This window comes from Anas acuta, chromosome 2 (assembly GCF_963932015.1).
Source record: "Anas acuta chromosome 2, bAnaAcu1.1, whole genome shotgun sequence".
Taxonomy (NCBI): Eukaryota; Metazoa; Chordata; class Aves; order Anseriformes; family Anatidae; genus Anas; species Anas acuta.
The window spans coordinates 118,154,136-118,173,933 of record NC_088980.1 but is presented as its reverse complement, the minus strand read 5'-3'; the positions used below and the strand labels follow the sequence as shown (position 1 = coordinate 118,173,933).

The window sequence follows — 19,798 nt, the reverse complement described above, 5'->3', positions numbered from 1 at the left end:
AATCTTCTGAGGGGGAAAAAATCAGTGGTGTCTCCAATATCATTCATGAGGAATGCTAGAATAACGGCAATGTCCAGAGCTGCCACCACACTGGCCCAGTTGAATGACTCCTTGTCTCCCCTCTGCAATTGTCCGTATGGGATGTACCGACATTCACGTGCTACCAGTTCAACATGGACCCAATAAACGCTATAACCTCAATCACTTCTACACACAAAGTGCCCCTAAATCACTGTTCTGTTTTTCTGGCCCAAGCAACTTTAAATGATCAAAAGCAGAGTGTGCTCTTATTACAAACCTTTCTGGCTGAGTAACTCCCAAGAAATGGGAGACTGGGTTGTGAAATCCCAGCGTGGGAAGACATGCAGGAAGTTTGTGCACTACCTAAGCAGTGCTTAAGACACTTAACTGTAGGCTGATGCTGTTTCAACTTTTATAGTTTTAAGACAAGAACCAGCAGCTATTTTTCAGCATCTAACCAAAAGCAGATGACGTTTCAGATACCTGCCTGTCTCTTCAGTATATCCTACTAAGTAGTCTCCTGTGTTGAAGGAAATATGAGACAGGTCATTAATTCTAATGCATTAATTCATTAATTCTAATACAACATAGCATTTTTTACATTCTTTATCTCCTTGCACATCTCTCATTTCTATATGGGAATGGTACCATTCAAAAACATGGTAGGTATATTTGGAGGCTAATTAAATTAAGATCTGCAGCATACTAGCTCCTTGGGATGGCAGGTGCTATATAAGTGAAAGAGATTATATTTAAAATGTCATGTTAAGTGAGGGATTTTTTTTTCTTCAGAACATTATCTCTCAGAAATCCTCTGCGTTTTAAAGTTGAAATTTCATTAACAAGTTGTCAACACCAGCTCCTCCTCCCAGAACCCTCTCTTTTCCTTCCTACACTTTCCCCAAAACACCAACCATCTCGAAGCATCTAGAATGGCAAAGGAAAAACTAGCATTTTTAACAGAGGAAAAGAATCAAAGTAAGCAACTGGAAAAGTTAATTTCTTTTTAGGACTTGGAACTCTGTCTCACACATACATGGCTACCTTATACATAAACAGAGATAGGAACATACTTACAGAATGAATATGTATGTAGGTTTGACAGCTACATTTGTACACACAAATACAATTCCATGTTAAATGAAAATATATATTGTTTTTGAAGAGAAGAAATGGCTGTGGCCTTTTACCCACCTTGTTCCTCCATTTTAAACATTTTTTTTTTAAGCTTCATTTTATACTCTATTAAATTAATAAGTTAGCACAGCACTGATTTCAGTTTTTTCTAAAATGGCTAGATGTAAGAACCATAACAATTCAATTTTGACTAGGAAAATTATTGCTTCACAGTAGACATTGTTTATAAATCAAAACTCAATGATTCCTCTCACATTTCAGGAAATAAAAGCACTCTATCTATTCCATAAAAGTCATGACAATCCCAATTCATAATGAAGACTGCTACCCTCCATCTGTATCAAATCAGGCATTATTTTCTCCCTGTTCTCATCTTTTACATCACGGTTTCCAATGGTTATTAAATGCATCCTGGCCAGCCATTCTTTTAAATTAGCATCCCCATAAGATGCAATATCCTCCTGAATTCCCCCAAGAACAATTCCAGCTGTAATCTGCACTTAATATTGAATTTGCACCAGAGAAATTCATTAGCTATGAACAGCATAAGACTTCCTTTATGCACGCTTTCAGTTCATTCATCCAAAACCACCATAGCCCTTGGCTGCAGCAAACAAACCTGGCTTCTTCCCAATAAAATCAATTGTTAACACACATACTGAAGAAAGTCCTATGCATTCAGAAAGGATTAGTTTCAGCTTGGACTCATAGATTGTTGTGCACTATCCTGTTGAATATCTTTTTAGGTTTTGGCAATAGCATATAGGATTAACAAAACGAACCAAACAAAAAGTAAAACAAAACTAAAAAACACGTCCTGTATAATATACATCTACATATCACAATACACATTCTGCTTCTTTTCTTAGCAAAAGGTAGGGATATTATATAGGACTGGCATAAAAGTTTTAGAGAGGATTATAGGCTACAATTCTACTTAGATATTGGACAGATTACAAATATTTAAGCATTCCTTCCTCCAATTAAATATGAATATGAGGTAGCAGAGCTCTTGTGGGTTTATATATAGAGAATACACAACATAAAGAATAGCACTCTCTCTATATACGCACATGCATACACATATACCCAGAAATGAAAACATGCAAATATTCTATATTTTTTGCAATTGTTTGTTAATACTTTATGCTATGACATGGTATCCAACACAAGTAGCAAAGCTAGTATTATGCCCGTGAAAAACCTTATCTAATTGTAATCAAACAGATTCCAACAAATGAGAGAGAGTTTGAAAAATTAATCTTGCAAAGCTTAAATTGAGAAGCAGACAAGGGTAGACTTAAACAATGTGGCATGCATGAACTAAATCATTTGTCACTGCATGCCTTAAATGTAATGAAATCTTGAAAAATGGCTTTCCCTTTTAAAGCTTTTTTTTTTTTTTTTTTTTTTTTTCCCATAAGGAATGTAACTACATGCAGTATAATTCTAATAGCATAAGTATATACAGAAATTCTACTGCCCTCTATTTAAAAAGACACAAAGATCCTGCAGTAGTATACCTTTCAAGAATGACTGTGTATTAAAAAAATGAATAAAAAAATAAAAAATGAAAACAATGATCATGGTAGTCTAGGATTCTTTGTAGTTGAATTCTAGAATCTGCATTAGAATCTAGAATCTCCCTAGATTCTGAAGCTCAGTATCTCTTTTAAGTCATTTTTGTTCAAGTGAAATTATGAAATTATTCTATTTGAAAAAAATTGGATAGATACATATATACCAACTAATAGATAAAAGGCCTGTTATTTCTCATGACATAATCTCATGATTATTTCTCATGACAGCCAGCTTGTGCCCTCCTCTTCTTCATGCTTTTTGTATCATTAGATCCTAAGACATTACCAAGCCCAAATTAAGCTGAAGCTGCATTTTGGCTATCATTAACATACATCCAGGATCTTTTTATCTCAGTGGGAATCAATTTGTGACCTTTTAAAGTATGTATTCCTAGTTTGTAACCATGTTAACAACATGAATTATCATTCAAATACAAATAAAAATGATTTGACTTCCCTATATCATACCTGCTTAGTCTTCCAGTCCACAGAAATGTCTACTATAGTCAATAGCTCAGACAGATATAAAGAACTTAAATGGATCATTCAAAGGACTAACTTCAATATTATATTCTTCAGATTATAACTGAGATCTTTCAGCTATAAAGGCAGTGGATTAAAGGGCACTGCTGGAACACAGTTCTCCTGCACTTCTCACCCTCCTCCAAGTAATATAGTCAGGTAGCAGTAATAAAAATATTGTTTGAACTAGTGTACCACTATTTTGTTCTGTTATAACCCTTGAGCTTATACACTTCACCTGCTAGCTAGAAATACAGTAAAGGGATGCGTTTAGCTGCTGCCTTCTCTATTTAAAATGTCAGGTTCATATTTTCAACTATTGCTATCAATTCTAAGGAACTATTTAAACTTCTTTAGCTTGTGGTGTGGGAGAAAGCTTATCAAGGTCAAATTTCCATGTCTGATTTCTAGAAAAAGCATGAGAACTATTGTTATTGTGTGCCCATTTATGCGCTTCTGTGTGTACAGATTATAGTGGCACCAACAATTAGCTTTACTATTTAGATTCACCACTTAATTCACCAATTTCTTATTTTTTTTTCTAGACTATAATTTAGGTGCTGTTCCTTAGGGGGAGAGGGGGATAGGAAAGTATTTTGAAAGAGGTTCAGTTAATTTTACTAACTTGCTGGTGTTTCTATTTATTGTTAAAAGATTCATTTGTCTTACATGTTGCAGACAGAAATAATTACAACTGAACCAAATTTTATTAAATTATTGTTTGTTCTGGAATTATAAGCATGGGTTTTTCATTTTACTGATGTGCATTTTGGTTTCTTGTTTCATTTCTTTTTATGATACAAATATTTAAACTGCTGAAGTGCCTAGCTGCTGAATATAAAGCCAAGGACTATCATGCTGGTTAGACTAAACTGTCTGCCTTGACCAGAATTCAGTGATAAATTATTCCCACTTCAGAGTAAAATTGAAATATGCAGACAAGACCCAGGTAGCAGCCTTCTATAGAGCATCTGTGATCATCCTGACACATTCCCAAATCTCCAAAGAGCTCAAGATTTTGTTTTCCTTTTCCCTCTGAGACAGTGAGAATGAGAGACAATGACTGAAGACCACCCCTTTCATGAAATTATTAAGAAAATCTTTAGAAAACTAGGTTATCAGGAGGGGAATATCAAAACCATATTGGGTGTATATTTAATTCTTCACGTTTCTGAAAGAAAACTGTTCCATTCTTCAGCACTTTCTATGCCAGCTTGTCTCTACAGACAGCTATTCATACATGCTGACCTCTCATAGCTTTTCAGATTTTCTTTCAACTTTAACTCTCTGTTGGTAAAACAAGATTTTCAGCATCTTGAAGGTGAGGCATGGCATCTCTGCAGCTGGCAACAACTTCCACTGTCTTTGCAACGTATATTATTTGATGATGCCATTTGAGAAGCCATTATGATGTATTAAGATAGACTAATATATTCAGGCAGGAAAAAAAAATCCTAACACTATGTATTATTTCCATTTTACCTTATGTTTAGGTCTACCTTAGTTAGATTAAAAAAGAAGAGAGAGAGTTGCTGTCTTCATTGTTTGGGATTAAGCTATATAACACTTTGTTATTCTCAGATTTTACCACATCTTATTTTCACTTTTAAGTCATTAATGCATCAGTCCCGTTATAATGCCCTGGAAAAAAATGGTAATTAACCTACTTCCATACTGACCACAAAACACCTATAGCTCCTCTTGGTTTCCCTCAGTCAGTTTATAGTCTATAACACTTTTGGGGTTGCCTATCTTAATTTCCTTAAATACCTCTGACAAATTCATATCAAGGCATGACTGAATTTCTCTTCTCTTGGTGCAGTAACATTGTGATGGCAGAGCTGGCTCCTAAAATGCATGAAGAGTCAGCAGGGTTTTCAAGGTCTGTGAGGAGGAATTAAATCAGGTAAAGGGTAATTTGAGTTACAAGACACATGGATGTGAGGAAAGACCAATGAAGTTTTGGGCAGGTACACAAAGGGCTTCTTTTGGCTTCTCCTCAGCATGCTCTCTCTGAGGACTTCTTGTTGCTCATCCCTCTGGTAGTGCTTATCTTTATCCTTCTCAGAGAAATTGCTGACATTTCTCTGCTGCCTCCAGCCTGAATCAAGCGATCCTGCTCTGTTCTCCTGTGCAGCAGCCCCTAGACACTTCCTTGTGCCTCATACCCTGCCAGGGACTAGGAAGAAGAGCAGGAGCAGAACTGCAAAAGAAGGCACCTTTTACTGGAAGGGCTGATCTAGGCTGTCTTTTTATCATAGGCAAAGTCATCTGCTGCTCCAAATGGCCTCCTGCCCTACACAGCCTCCTACTGTAACAAATGCCAGACAGCATCCTGCTAGAGGCTTTTGGCAAAGTCTTTTTAAAAATCTAGATAAAAAGCTGGCTGACAAAATGCTTTCTGCTATTTTAATGACAGATTTGAATTCTATGAGATTAGGAAGATTAGATTTTTTTTTCTTCACAAAAGCCAGACTAATTTGCATCTATTATATCATGCTTAGTTTAATGTTTTATAGACTCTATCTTGCTTCTTTCAACTAATGTTCCCGATCCTAATTTAAGGTCAGTGCTTTATGTTCCTCAGGATCACCCCTCATAAATTTTTTAAGAGAAGTATAATATTTGTTACACTCCAGGGCTGTAGGTAAGTAATTTATTCTAGTATGATGTTACGTTTTTATTAGCAGCTCAACCACTTCCTTCCCAAACATCTCTCTAGTTCCTTCTTGAACAGTGGCTAGTCCTACCAGCTAATTTCAATTTATTCTACTACTCCATTTTTGAGCATCTCATCTCCTATTATGCCTAGTTCTCACTTGCAAAAAGAACTCTTACAGGAGTATATGAATACAGTAGGAGTCTATGACAGGCACTAATGCAAAGTCATCATCAAGATTCTTTGAAATTACAATTCAGGCCTGACTTCCTCTGACTCAGGGCTTTGACTGGCTGTCTTCAGGAACTAAAGAAGAAAGAACTATACTCTTCTCTCCACTGGATGTATGCAATTATCCTTTGGAAAGTCTGCCACAGCTGAGGTTGGATGTGGTTTTGGGAAAGGAAGAGCAAGTTTCCTGGTAGAGCTGAGAAAACACTTGCTTTCCTGGTTTTGTGACTTGTCTGTGTTTTTAGAGGTAAAATACTTGTGACCAGGTTTGAAGGAAAGAAGAAATAAAGGTTAGACTGTGGACAACTCAAAGGGCAGTGAGGGTGGAAAAAACTGCCTTATGTAGCACAGTCACAGTCTACTTTGCATGGAACTATTGCAAAGCCTGTTGTGTTGTGGGCAGCCAGGACATCCAGGTGCTGCTGTCTTCCTATGACACTTTAATTCTGGGAGAACTGTGCCTTATATACAGGAATGCTGGGAAGGAAAGCATTTTGTGGTGGCGGCTGTAGCAGAGACAGGCTGAATTTTCCCGTGGTCTCTTCTGGACTATTACATCTATTACATGCTTGGCTGTGTTTGCAGGAACCAGACTAAATGATCCATGAATTGTCATCCACTCCTGTGGGGAATAATTGGGGATAGCAGGAACAAAATCTCTGCTATTTTAGAGAATTTGGGATCCTTGTTCCCCATTTCCCCTGTGTGCTGCAAGAGTTACTGAGAATTCTTTAGCTTATCCGAAGCTTTCAGAGGTGTTAAAAGGTTTGCTGGGCTTGCAGATCTGTCTGGAACTCAGAAATATTAAAAAATAGTAGCAGAAGGCCTAGATGAAAGAACAAAGGGCTGCAAGCCAGAATCTGTCCTTTGCCAGATGGTCATTTAATAATACTTTGCATAAATATAGCATTAGGAATTTGTACTTTGGCCTCTGAAGTGGATACACATCATTAATACTGTTTTACAAATGGGGAGGCTGAGGATTAAAATGGTACATTCAGTGGCTGCAACATTGCTAAACGTATATGTGAATAATGCCAAGATTTTTTCTGGTTATGCAGAAAAGGTCTTAGTGGCCATAATGTATTCATGAAGGTGCTTGGAGTTCAAAGAAAGCACAATATGTCCCAGCAGCCATACTTGTTTCAGCCCATACTTCAAGCAGACATCAGCTTCTTTTGCCCATACTTAAAGACAGAAGAAAGAGGCCATGACCATATTACCATTACCCTGGGCTTGGAATTAAGCTAATGAACTCAGCTTTCCTTAAATCTTTTCATGTAGGTCTAAGGAAGGGACCGATGTGTGTGTATGATTTTCTAATTATATGGACAAAATATATTGACACCTGCCCTAAAACACAAAACACATGCACATCTTCAGGCTCTATCTCTTCTATAGTAACCTCTTGGAAAACCTTAGAATTTCATTCTTCTCTTTTGGTAGTGAATATAATTTTAAAGGCATGAAGACCTACACCTTCAAAGTGTTACTCAGTAAGACATTTTGCCGAGAATACTGCAAAATGTCTAAATCCTAACACTTCTTCACTTTAGCTCTTTCATGTTCAATATGATTTGTCTCTCAGCATCAAGTACAATTTAATACAAAGGGTACTTAAATAAGGATTTAGGGCAGTGTTTCTGAACCAAAGGGTCACAAATGCAGGACAGTGAAATCAGGGTGACATGAAGTACTATTTGTTATATTATAAAGCAAAGAGAATGCTGTTTTCCAAGTCTACACACACAACCTAGCCATTCAAGGTCAAATATAATCCGTTAACCTCTTCAAACAGACACATGAATATAAATTTATATATCCTTGTTGTTACTATGGTTATATTCTTTGTTCTTACATTTACAATAGGTGGAAAAAAAGTCATAGAAATTGATTAAGACATTGCCAAGTGGAAAAGCTTAGGAACATTGTTCTAGTTTATGTTTTAAGAATAATAAAAATAATAATAAAAAAACTGAAAATATTTAATCTGAAAACTACTGTTAAAATGGTAAGTTAACAGAAAACATTTATTTTCTTTGAGAAAACAGGCTTAACATATTTGAGAGAAAATTTTAAATAGCAATATAGATAATAATCAGCACTTTTATATCTTTTTAAAAAGTAGCCTGAAAATAGTGGTGCTTTAAATACTGTAGACATAAAAGCATCAGTAAGTACTATTATGTTATTCTCTTTTACAGTAATGGGTACCTCCTTTATTGAGTACAGAAAGAAAAAAATATATGATATGAAATAAACTAAGTAGAAATGATTCTCACAAGTAATGTACACTCCACTTCACCCCACTTTAGCTCTGAAGTGCCTACACATTTGGAAATGCTCCTTAAACAGAGACCTTCAGGGAGCCAACTGAAAACGACAATACATTTAAAAAATATATATTTTGTGTGTATTTCTCCTGTACTATCAATAAGCCAACTACAAACCAGCTAAGTACCAGCTAAGTACTAGCACATATTTTTATAATTCACAGAAATGAGAGGCAGTGACTGAAGGTTACTGGGGAAAAGAAAGCACCTCCTGTAGTATTAGATATATTAATAGGAAAGAGGTAAATTTCCCTTGATACCATCTGTACCCATAAATAACTTTCTTTTACTGCTGAATCAGGGGAAATGGCCTGGGTGCATACTGGCAGAGTTGCTTTGTTTAACAAAAACTACTTAAGGATTATACACAGAAAAATACGGTATCATACAGAGTTTGGCATCTGTTTTTGCAGCTGTCACACCAGCCCTGCAAGGGAGCATTTGGAGCTGCAAAAGAGGCCAAAGGGGACTATATTCCATACAATCATCACCAGGAAAACAGGGTGCCAAGTGGGTATTTGAGTCAAATTTATAAGCCAACTTGCTTTAGAATAGTGTTTCTATTTTTAACACAGAGGGATGAGCCAAGAAACACTAGAGTCATGCATTGCAGATTACAGAAGGATACAGTATTAGCCTAAGTTTCTCCCTAGTGCACTTAAATATTTGAGTTTGGAGCCTATGTTCATCTTTGAGGTAAGTAAGTGCAGCTTCATTTTGAAAAGGAATAAAATAGAAATTGCTTACAACAGTTCCAAATAAGTGCATTTTTATTTTTTTTTTAAAGTATCATTTCCTGTCAGAGACTGCTTAGTAATTTATAAATTATTTTGGCAGGCAGTAATGATTAAATGATCCAGATCTTCACTTAAATTAAATGAACCATGCCTTTCAGTTCAATGTTTCACAATCTGCATTATGCAAATGTCAAAAAAAAGACTACTAAAATGATGTTGTTCTGCCCAAGACAAGGCAAAACCTGACTCAAGTTCTACAGGAAGCTATTGGATTCCAGACTGCAGAAAATAAAGCACTGTTCTTTTGAGGACTCTTTTTAGATATTTAGTACTTATCTAAATCTCAGATTTTAGAGAAGCAGTGGAAATATCTGGATTTATACACAGATCATTTTTTGGCTTCTGATTTGGAAATTCTTGCTAGCATTAATAGTCATATACAGTGCCATTAGTATCACCAATTTGACAAGCCTTTATTTAATCAATTTCTCTAGCTTTTAATCTTTTTACAGAAATTTACAGTGTGGATTTATCTTGTGATTTCAGTAAAATCAAAATATGTGCTTATAAAATTAAAAGTAAAAAAGTAAATTAAAAAAATCATATAAAACTATCATATAACAATGAATAAATACATGCAAATGTATTATTTCATTTGGCCCAACCTGCAAAGTTTTGATCAGCCCTCTCAAGTGTAACTTTATCTGAAGTTCTCAGAAATTTATGTTTGTGCAAAGCTGTAGCATCAGTGGAAGGTCTTCACATTAAAACCATGTGGAAATTAGCTACCTTCCTGGTGCCATCAGCATGTGCTGTTGCTTGCTATTTACCATAACTTATGGAAAATCAGGTTCAGCAAATCATATTTTTCCATAATAGAGAACTTTTTAACTGTGCAAAATCCCGTGCACAAACACTCACGATCCTCTCACACTGCTAATTCATACTAGAAAGAGTTATTTGGAAAAGCTAGAGATTTGCTTCCCTCAGTCTGATTTAAACACCATCATGGCATTCATGCTGCATGTTATACCAGGTTAAAATCTAGGTTTAAACCTTATCCCGGCTTTCTGTTTAAGCTGTTAAGTCCCCAGCCTAGACCTTTGCTCTCTCCACTCTTGGTTTTCAAGCACACTACTCTTCCAAGGTCACATCAAATTCTTCCAAACACATCAGCAAGGCTGGGGAGCTTGTTTTGGCCTTTATAGCCTGAGAACAGGCTTGCCCGAAGCAATTCTATTTCAAATATCCTCATTCCCAGGTCAGTACAGCCTATTTTTGTTGTGATTTTTCCCTGCCACACGTATTTACCCTTGGACAACACCTAGTTCTCAACCTCACCAGTATTCATCTGCTACTTCGCAAGTTGTCAAATGACTACTCAGGCGCTAAAAAACCCAACCAAATCTCTCTAGAGTCTTAATTTAAGTGTTAGCAGGGAGCTGAAAATTAGCAGTAACGTTCCTGCCTGCAGCTACGAAAAAATAGTGAGAACTGACACTTTAATGATTGCTAAGAAAGGCTGGATAACAAGTTTGCTAGTTGCTCTCCATTCCACCTTCACTGCCAACGCCCGATGTGTAAGCACTGAACCTACATTCCTGCATTTTTTCCCTTGAGGATAGGAACCTGAGCTACAAATGCAATTTTGGACAGTAAATATCTGTGTCAAGTGAGCTGGTGAGGCCCAGTAACCACTCAGGAAACTCTCCAGAATATTCCCCACATTGCTCATTACACTGTGGAAAGAACCATGCTGCTGTTTCTGTGTGAACTTGTCCACAAAACCCTTTCTTGCAAATTTCAGCTCAGTTACCATCTTCAGGGCTCAGTAACAGCACCTGCTGTTTGTAACTTTTACCCCCATGGTCCATCTGAAACCGCTCTATAGGTTTCTTTTAGCTCACAGTTTCTGCTCTGGCACTCATTTTCAGGTCTCTGTTCTCAGGTCTTTGAGAACTTATTGCTACTGTGATGCTGACTTAACATCTATATGCCATACCGCCTTAAACGGTGCTTGCTCTGCTGAATGTTTTTAAACCAGTTGTGTGTGTTTTTCTCTTTCAAATCACCTTCCCACTCAGACGTGGGAGTGACTGCTTCCTCATCAGGCCAAGAGCTGGTTAACATTCTGCAGACAGTGCCTCCTAGCATTCGTATTTATAAGGCTGTCTTTCTATGACCACCTCATAAAACTGGCTGCCAAAACCAAGACCAGAAATGCTTCAAGTGTCAAGTTTACAAATAGAATAGAATGTGACCTTCAAAGATCATCAGGTCCAACTGCCTGACCACTTCAGGGCTAATCAATAGTTAAAGCATGTTATTTAGGGCATTGCCCAAATGTCTCCTGAACACTGACAAGCCTGGGCATGAAGCATCTATCTGGGAAACCTGTTCCTGTTTCCTAAGCTGCCCAGGGATCTAACACTCACACAACCTACCAACATTTGCCTTTGTCTGCTATGTTCCACCAAAACACCAGCCAAGGTCTGCTTGAGCCATGCTGAAGGTGCAGCTGTGTACAGCCAGGCTGCTCAGAGACTCTGTGACCCAAATCCTAACTCTGTGCCGTCACCACAGAGCAACATCACTGTTCTGCACATTCGCCAAGAAGATTTTTCAGCCTGAGGAGCTACATCCCACAACATCCTGTTGTAGATTTCTTCATCCTCCCAGGTCATCTCAAATCCCAGTATCCCTATGGCAAGTTCAGCTATGCCATAACTTCTTAATGGCATAGTAGCATCTTGAGAGCAGACAGAATGGTCCCAGCCTGCTTTTGTGTTGGAAGTCTATCATTCAGGTAACAGATTTTGATAGACTCCATTACCTCTGGTCCCTCCTAAATTGCTGCTGGCTGTGGCCAGTACCCAGTCAGCACCAACAGCTGATTTCCAGGCCAGTCTGAGTTGGCTATGTGATCAGGTGTGGGTTACGATTAACTGCACAAGGGACAATCTGCTGGCCAGGAAGGCTCTAAATAGACTGAAAATTGCCAAGATTGTCATGGCTTGGTTTGGCCAGTTGTGCACATGCTTAAAATAAAATGACAGCAGTAGACACTGGGAAAAGCACTTAATTTCAGACAAAAAATCTCAAGTGACAAGTATTAAAATCTCATGTCAAAAAATGTAATTTAGAACATTGCAGGTCCAGCTGAACTCTGAGCCCAGGAGTGCTTCCCAGCTCCTGGCTGTGGCGATGCACCTTGGTTGCGTGTCAGCCCAAGGCTGAGGGCATGGGCAGGACGGGGACAGTCGCTGTGTGCCCCAGCAGGTCTGCATGGCTGAGGGAAGAGGCTGCCGGGCACAGCACTGAATACATCCTTCCTGCCATTCAGTCAGAGTGTGACACAAAGGAGACTGTGGGAAGCAAGGAGAGCTGAAGAATTCATGTCTTGCCTTCATGTTCATAGCTTGCTCTGTGTGAACTTTGACATATTATAAGTATGGTGTGAAGTTTTCAGTAAGAGAGAAGATACTAGGGATATTAAGGGGATACCAGAGGGATACTAGGTTTGGTGGAACATGGTTAACCTTCGAGCTAAAATGAGCAACAATCATCAAAATGTGGGGCATTTGAGAGGTATTGAATTAAGTGCCTAAAGCAGTTTATGAACAGATTCAGAGATGATGGTTCACAGTTCACCTATAAAGCTGTAAACACTGTTGGAAAAAATGATTAATTTCATAGAACATCTTAGAAATATACTGTTCTACTGTGAGATTCTTCTAAAAGCTAAATGTATTTGTACTGTCTAATACAAATATATCAAGGAAAAAATATTTTTTCTGGAATGAGTAATCACTACATAGCGTTTAGTTGTGCAATCCTCCCTTTAATTGTCTGTTCTCTACTGCTGACTGTTTCAGTGATTCAAGAATAAATATTAGAGAATAAATAAGGTAGATGCAAGAGATTTCTCAATACTTAATGACTGGCCTGCACTTTATAGATCATATTTCAGATAGTTCAATAGCTACATAACCAGGAGACTCACAGTAATTTTGGAATTTCTTTAGCTGAAGGTTGATTTCTCTCTCCTATGCCTAGCCTCAGAATAGTTAAATCACATTCTAACTCTGACTTAGAGCACCTCACTGGCAACATAAAAGGCATTGATAGTATCTTCAAGACAAAGAACTTCCTCTCTGAAGAACTGCAAAACTGACTCAAGTATTGTAATGCCCATCTTTAAAATAACTGAAGTCATTATTTACACATGCTTTTCAAAGAAGAAATCATTGCAGTGTCTAAAGAAAACAAATCCTGCCATCTTTCTCTGTGTGCAGCTCCCGGAAAGGTAATGGGACCTGAATATACTCACATCTTGGTCTGGATTTCCCTCCACATATCATGTAGCGTCTGAACATGCTGAGCATAGAAGGATGGCTACAGGTACAGGGAAGCAGTAGCAAGCTCATTCATTCTCACTATCCTTACAGTTTCTCCTCAGTTTTTCCCTTGGGAGTGTTCAGACTGTCCCCTTGCTCTCTCCCCTGCCTCCTGATGCAACAGGGACATATTTGGCTTTCTTGAGTAATTAGATTTTTTTTTTCCTGATAAACTGCATGCCTGCAAAAGAGGTGAAACTTGCAGCAGTCTACTAGCACTAGTACACACAAACTGGAAGCTGGAGGTCTTCTATTTATTATGATATGCCATGTGCCATTTCTATCTGAACCTTAATTTACATATTTAAGGGACCCAACTTCCACCACAATTAGCTAGCGATACCATAATTTAAAAATAAAACCTAGAATTTACCACTCCTAAAAAGCCAGCAATTAATTATTAGCCTTGGTATAGACATACATTTTACAATCTGAGGATATCACTGTCCTCACCTAATTTGATCTGAATAACAGAGCTAAAGCTAAAAAGCTAAAGACAAAAAGCTAAAATTGATGCATCCATCAATTAGCTGGGATATTTTATTTCGTTTCATTTTACTATTTTATTTTATTTTATTATTTTATTTTATTTTATTTTATTTTTTTATTTTATTTTATTTTATTTTATTTTATTTTATTTTATTTTATTTTATTTTATTTTATTTTATTTTATTTTATTTATTTTATTTTATTTATTTTATTTTATTTTTCCTTTGGGAGCTGTTTTCTCCTAGGATATAAATACAGATATTGAACTCACGTTTAACTCAGGTATCACATCATTTTATAAACTGCAACTGTCACTGTGCCTCATCTTTAGCATGTGATGGACATGGGGAACAGCTCATCCAATGTAAGGCAAAGAAACAGTGGCGCAACTGGTGAAAGAGTGAAATATGCCTGTATCAACCATAAAGCTACATCCTGAAACTACCTGAAACAACCTGAATAATATCTTCAAGAACCAGTTTATGAAAGGTAACACGTACAGAAGTGATTAGATGTATCAGACTGAGCATGAAGACCAGAATCTCTTGGGGTAGAATATTGCAAAAGGCTGAAATAAGAGCATTCAGATAATGAAAGATATTATTAAAGATAAAAACATAACAGATAAAATAAAGATACTATTCTTATTGTTGATAAAGAGGAAGGATGAAAGATTCCTTTCACACCACTGGGAGTTTTTACATATGGCACTAAAGGACATGTTTAAGTGGTGGAACTCAGTAGGTCAGGTTGATGGTTAGACTTGATGACCTTGATGATCTTTTCCATCCTAGATAATGCTATGATCCTATATCTGTACATGTACAGATATTATCTGAGAAGATACAGGCCATACAGAGGGAGCTTTAAGAGGGCTCAGAGTATTGCTATGAAGGACAACAATAGCCTTCTCTTAGTTCTCTTAGCATGCACTGTTATCAGTGCTCTAATTGCACTCTTAATTTGATTTAAGCACAAGTAAAACTCAGAGTCATGCTCTTATTAAAAAGCACTTATATTCCTATACTCTTTAGGTAAACAACTAATGTTAAATGGCTGGAAGATAGATTAATTGCATTAATTTTAATAACATTTCATGTAGAAGACTAGGAGAAAAATAAATGAGACCAGTTAAATAGATAATGCTCTGTAAACATTTTCTCCATTCATTGATACATTACAGAGTTAGTGGAATTCAAGCCTATTTAAAAGGCTGCATGGTGTGCACCATGATCATGTGTAGCAAGAGAACAGGAGGCTTCCTCCCTGCAATGACCCTACTACCAGGCAGGGCCATGAGCACTGAGGGCTGGGGCTGATCTTCACTGAGGTTGCTCCAAGTGGATTCTCCCACACATGCACAGCCTGGACAAATTAGACAAGTCTAACAAGTTCATGGATGCTGCTTCTCTTTTTAATAATATTTAAAAATTAAAATTATTTAGTTAATTTTTTGCTGCCCATTTTAAATTGGATCTTTAAGGTTAAAAATGTTTACTTTGCATACAGGTTTTCATTTTGAGAAAAAAAAAAAAACAAAAAACATTGTAAACACTATAATTTTTTATAACTCTGGTTCTGAAAACTTTCAGGAACTCCGTTTTTTTTTTTTTTTTTTTTTTTTTTTTTGTAATTTCAAATTTTTCAAAATGTATTTTAGTGAACATTTTTCTTTTCATTTTCTGTAACTTGCTTCAGGACACAAAATGGACTGACAATATAAACAAGCTGTGCTGTGATCTAAAATCAAAGACTGAGATATGCAGTTAGGGCAGTGCATATTAGCAATTTTTATGTTAATAACTTAAAAAATTAAAAATAAATTTTCAGCTTGGTCCAGCTTGAAAGTTTTTGTCCTCGTGAAATATAAGACACTAAGGTTTAGTTATATATCAAGGCAAGGATATAAACATTTCCTGGAGCAAAAACTCACACGTGTCTATCTCCCATCTGAATACCCTACCTACTGAATCTGCTGAATCACAGTTTTCATGGCCTCGAATATTTAGTTTGTCTATTATGGGGACTCATTTTGTTGCAATTTCAATTACAATCGGGTTTTCAAATACGGCAGTCTACCAGAAAAAGAGAAGGCAAAAGTTTCAGTCAATCTGGCTCCGTATGGCACAATGGTTCTCATGTTAAAAACAATTTCTCTGGCTCCTGCCTAGCAGAATCAGTCTAAGTAGCATGTCAAATACGCTCTCAGTTGCCTCAATAAAACCTTTCCATCCTAACTTGATTTTTTCCTCTCATGGGTGTTTCACATTGACTACTGCAATGATTCCCTTGCAGTTATTTAATTAGAGCTTAATCTTACCTTCTCGTACAAAGGCTTTCTGCCCTAGTGGTCATAAACTGTAGCCAACTATTTGGCAGCAGCACTGTCTGAGCTGGTAAAAACAGTTTTTCTATCCACGACCTCACATCCTTCCCTCCATTGCCTCCATGACACGCTGTGGTCAGCCACCCAGCAGGTGTGTAACAAAACCAAAGTCCATGGTCCAGGTGACCTCACAGCCAACAATAGCAGCAGGCGCTGTTTCAGTGCATTCACTAAAAAACAGACTCGCAGAGGGGGTGCTCCTTCATCATGAGTCAGGAAATGAAAATATAGCCAAGACCAATTACTTTCATATAGTTACCAGTTTGTGTAACTCTAGGACGCTTTGATGCCATTAAGTGCTCACCTGGAACAAGTCTATATTAAAAGTGTTTGGCCAGGTAACTCTTATCATCATCAACCTGCTCAAATTAATTATGATTTATGCTTCTAAAACCAAAAGAAGAAAGCATATCACAAGTGAGTTCCAGACTATTCCATCTGATATGTTTTCATAGCATCCAGTGGAACCAGAATCCATGCACAAAGTTCAGAATGGACTACATTGCTGATAAATGAACTTATAACATTATAAGGAACATTAACAATTAATAAAAAATGAATATAAAAAAATAAACAACTCTACTGTAAACATATTCTTCTACTTAGAGAGAAAAGAAAGTATCATGAGACAGATTCTCCCAAGTGTCTGCAAGGCTTCCTCTAATGCACAGGGGAAATATATACTTTCCTTCACACCACCTTTGTGATTTCCAGTTTTGTTTATATTAATTATTCTTTTAAAAATGTAGATTTATATTATATTAATGTACTCAACATCCCTTAACATCTTTGGCAGCCTTTTAGGCTTCAAATTCACATTCTGTAAACCACAAAAAGTATGCTGGACTTTTAGAAAGTTTTACTGGACCAAAAGTGTTCATGTTTCTTTGAGATTTTGCCTGCTTCTCCTGGTTGGGAGCATAATGTGTGCAAACTATGTGTAACAGCCAAAAGGGATCTAAGAAAAAGTGCAGGATCATTCAGAAAGCTAATACAGACACAGAACATACATAACCTCCTTTCCACCATGAATGCTGAAGGCATCTTCCTGTAAGCAATGTTCATGGGAACATCTTCAAATATAAAACTGCATGCCAGGTCCATGTTTACAGGCATCTCTGGAAATGAGGTAGAATTTTTAGTCAACATTTTGTACTAATGCAATACAGAAGTTGTAGCAAAGTGAAAAAGTCTTCCATCACTCTAGCACTGTCATCTGATTTCTACTACTGGATAGAGATTTGAGTATCATATATGGGGAAAGAGATACTAACTGTATTAGTGATTTGAGATAAATGCACTGTAATCAGACTGCACTCTAGTTTCATACTGATCCATGTTCTATGCATCAGCCTGTCTGAAACTCACAGCCTGTTTGGCTCAAGGCCTGCTGAAGTATTAGACTGGGGATACTGTCCCAGCTGCAGCTGGTGTGAAGAAAAATGAAGAAAGATTTATGAGCTTAGGGAGGATCATGAGGAAAAGAGCATGGCCATCTCAATGAGAAAGAGAGAATGTTAGGGTCCAGAAGCCCAAAATATAAACTGAGTTGAGGAATGCAGTCAGGAATCAGGCCAAAAACTGTTATTCACAGAAGTGCAGATAGCAAAGAGGAAAACAAAAAAGGAGAAGACTCAGGATAAGCAAGGATAGGCAGCAATGGGATCTATCTTAAGGCCTGCAGAAGGCAAGATAAGGAGCTAAAACAGGGCAAGAAGAAGCAGTCAGTGATGTTCAAAAGCAGGTCAAAGCAGATTTCCAGGCAGCCTGCAGGTTCCTAGAGCATCTCTGACACATGTGAGTCCAATGACTATAACACAGTGCTTAGGGCAAAGCCTCTCCAGAGAGCTCGTAAGTCAATAACCTGGGAGAGATTGCCCCCAGCTAAGCAATAGCTAATTACAGAGACCATTCAAGGTATTTATTGACATATGTACCAAAATTATTGATTTTTTTTTTTTTACAAAGTTGCCTGTAAGAGCTTTACAATTTTTCCATACCCATCCTAAAACTTTTGAAATTCCAAGAAGGAATGGACACAAAAGATATCAACCCTATTACTCCCAAAAGAACAAAAGTATATTTCCGTCTCAGTTCAGTCTGCTGTTTTGTCATTTTTATATTATCCCATACTTTACTGCATAATCCATTTATGTCACTGCAATTCTGAATAACATCTAATGAGAAACTGAGTAAATATCCGATTTAATGGTTTCTACAAAAAAAGTGCTGTAAGCATCCTCCTGTCCTATTTTTTATACATAACTGGGAATTGATTTTATCACATCCTAGCATCCAGTGCAAATTTTTGTGCATAATCTCTTAGAAAAATATCCCAGACAGCAATAATCTAGTGCTGGGCATATTTCCTAGAGCTCTGAATTGGTGGCAACAAACATTTATAGGCAACATTTAAAATACAAGATAAAAATGATAGATCAAAACAAAGCCTTCTCCTCTTCAGCAAAACACTAAATGAAGCCTCTTGGAGAATTAATACATTGATCCTTCTATACTTTTTCTCCTGACTTAGTTTTATTTTATTTTATTTATTTATTTTCCCAGAACTCTTCAACTTTCAACTAGCATATGAAACTTTTACCTGAGTAACATTGGCCTCAAAGTTGTGACACCAGACAGCGTGAGAGTTTAACGCCAGATTCCATTTTCTTTCATGATATTTTTTATCTTTTCATTCTCAATTAGCTTGGAAGGAAGAAAAGAGCAGCAGGCCTTAATTGATGTCGTCACTTTGTGATCAAATGTACTTTCTACTTACAGGCATTTTTGATTCTGCATACTTCTGCCCTTAGCTGAGCCAATTCTATTTTCTATCTGGATGCTACTTGGCACTCTACTTTTTGGAAGAAGCCAACAGGCTTTTCTGTTCACAAGCACTCAAATGTACCGCAAAGCCTAACCCTGAGCATGTGTTTTACACAAAAGAGCTGCCTAGACTCAGGTTTAAAACAACAACAAACACACACAAAGAAAAACAAACAAACAAAACAAAGATATAACAAAAAAAAGCCATCATCTACATGGGGACTTAAAGACTTTCATTGCACAGTTATGTTGGACCTTCACTTTCCACACTCCCACTTTGCTATTAGTGTTGTATAACATTACTATTTCAGCAACATTAGTTAACCCATATTTAATGGTTACAATCATCTATGCTATGTATGCAGGCTTGTAGTTGAGTCTCACATTTGCATTTGCTGTGCCATTGTGGGCAAGACTGCTCTCATGTGGCTTCTCCTAAAGAAAACTGTAAGGATAAATACTACACTACTGTGAAGGCTG

At 37.0% G+C, this 19,798-nt stretch overlaps 1 protein-coding gene across 1 annotated transcript in view; it reads right to left on the bottom strand.

The window, feature by feature from the left end:
- XKR4 (XK related 4) overlaps positions 1 to 19,798 on the bottom strand; it is a 230,703-nt gene that overhangs the window by 107,360 nt on the left and 103,545 nt on the right. The window lies entirely within an intron of this gene.